Source organism: Chiloscyllium plagiosum, chromosome 1, assembly GCF_004010195.1.
Source record: "Chiloscyllium plagiosum isolate BGI_BamShark_2017 chromosome 1, ASM401019v2, whole genome shotgun sequence".
Lineage (NCBI taxonomy): Eukaryota > Metazoa > Chordata > Chondrichthyes > Orectolobiformes > Hemiscylliidae > Chiloscyllium > Chiloscyllium plagiosum.
In genome coordinates this window covers 33,448,094-33,450,265 of record NC_057710.1, presented here as the reverse complement: position 1 = coordinate 33,450,265, position 2,172 = coordinate 33,448,094, and the positions used below count along the sequence as shown (strand labels likewise).

General features: G+C 44.0%; 1 protein-coding gene across 3 annotated transcripts in view; it reads left to right on the top strand.

Moving 5' to 3' along the window:
* The first annotated feature begins 847 nt into the window (after positions 1-847).
* LOC122564124 (zinc finger protein 501-like) overlaps positions 848-2,172 on the top strand; it is a 9,424-nt gene continuing 8,099 nt past the window's right edge. The window contains exon 1 of one of the 3 annotated variants that reach the window (XM_043718855.1): positions 848-1,017. The gene's annotated coding sequence lies outside the window, so the exon portion shown is untranslated. Of the gene's footprint in view, positions 1,018-1,072; positions 1,741-2,172 lie in introns of those variants that run through there. The other 2 variants (XM_043718767.1, XM_043718926.1) reach the window with 2 other exon arrangements.

Genomic DNA, 2,172 nt, shown 5'->3' with positions numbered 1-2,172 from the left:
ATGGAGTCAAATGCCTGGAATTAAGTTTCTAACAGTACTGCTGTTAAACCTATGCCTCGTGAATAGTAGGGATCCATCCGGAAGGACAATTAGAAATAGGTAATAAATGCTGGTCTGGATAGAATACAATACTGTATATAGAAACATCTGAATGCATTTTATGCTGAAGACGAGAAACTAGAAAACGTGCAGCACTTAACCTGGCTGTTTCAGTGCAGTTACAACATTAGTATGAACCAATTGATGTGGAAAGTTGCCCAGTTACATGCTGTTCACATGAAACAGGACAAAGCGAACCTGGGCAATTATTGTGTCATCAGTGAACCATCAATCATCAGCAAAGTATTTATGATGCCATCAATAGGAAATATGCTATTTTGGGGCTTTTTTTCAGAACTTAAATTTCACTAATGTTTCTTTACGCCATAGATCTGACATGATATTGAAGTCACTCATTGTCTTATATATGGAATTCAGTTATTTTGACCATTTACAATAATTATAATTTTGATGTAGATAAACCTTTGAACTTAATTACAGAAAATATTGGAAACATTCAGTAGAGCCACAACATCTGTGGAGAGAGAAAAGCAGGTGCCACGTTTCTCTTTCCACACGCTGCCTAGCCTATTGAGCATTTTCAGCATCTTGGGTACTTATTTTTAAGATTTTCAGCAGCTTTTTGCGACAGTTTTAAAATTTACAGCTTGGGATTACTCTCTGAATAATAAAGTAATTGCATTTAACTTAGAGGGAAAGAAGTGAATAAACATCACGTTTAAAAATATTAAGGGGCAGCTGCTTTTTCCGACGAGGACCGAAGAAATGGCAGCCAGGTTCTCCAGGGTGCTTCACGCTCCTGAAAGTCCTCTATCTCCGGGGAGTAGCACGCTGTGTGCGCGCGCAGGCAGCCAGCCCGAGTTCTCTCCGTGCCTGCGCGATGCAGGAAGACAAGGGGTAGTGGTCGGCGGTCGGTGTTAAATCCGTGAAGCTGCAGCCTTTCCTTGGGGTTGGGGGGTAAGTGGGGATTCGGTGCAAACCTGTGAGGAAATAATTTAACTTGGGGAGGGTTATGACCTGCTCATTTTAATTGCCAGCGGAGAAGCAAGGTTTTTTGCCTCCACCATCTGGCCGTTTGCTGCTTCCGCCATTTTAACCGCTTTCCTGTCACTTCGGCCTCGGGGAGCGGGCCGGACTGGACTGGGTTCGTTGTCATTAGTCTGGCCCAGCCAGTGTAACTGTATCGGGCTCGATCACATGGATCAGGCCGGGGCCTCGGGCAATACATGGGAGATTGGCTTCATCGCCTTCACCGTTTGAGGCCTTCACTCTAGGCTTCCTCTGACTGCTCAGCAGCAACTTGATCGATCTCAGGGCCATGCTCAAGCGCTCTTGATAAATGAGTTAAATATGACTGTACTAGCACCTCTGTTCCCAACTTTTATTTAAAGAATGGCCAATTATTTTACTGTAAGAAAGTACAGACTAGTCGGGGTTTCATCGCAATACAAAAGAACATTGTGGGTCCGCCCCAGATCAGGGAAGGAGGACTGAGATATACTTGAACAAATTAGCACTGAGGGGGAGAAGATATTCCTGATCTGAGCAGGCTTGGAAGCGATAAATTCCCAGGCACAGATAAGGGGTATCCAAGGCTGCTAAGGGAGCCCAGGGAGAAGATTGTAGACTCACATTCATTTTCAATCCTATCTGGCTACCAGAAGAGTGCGAGAGGTCAAGGTAATGCACTACTATTCAAGAATGATAGTAGGAATAAACTAGGAAATCATAGGTCAGTGTATCTAACATTTAGAAAAAAAATGGGCAGAATGAACTTCCACTTAGAGAGGCAAGGATTAATCAAGAATAGTCAGCAGAGCTTCGAAATAGGGGAGATTATGTGAGTGGTGACATTATAGAGTCATAGAGATGTCCAGCATGGAAACAGACCCTTCGGTCCAACTTGTCCACACCGACCAGATATCCCAACCCAATCTAGTCCTACCTGCCAGAACTTGGCCCATATCCCTCCAAACCCTTCCTATTCATATACCCATCCAAATGCCTCTTAAATGTTGCAATTGTACCAGCCTCCACCACATCCTCTGGCAACTCATTCCATACACGTACCACCCTCTGTGTGAAAATGTTGGCCCTTAGGTCTCTTTTATA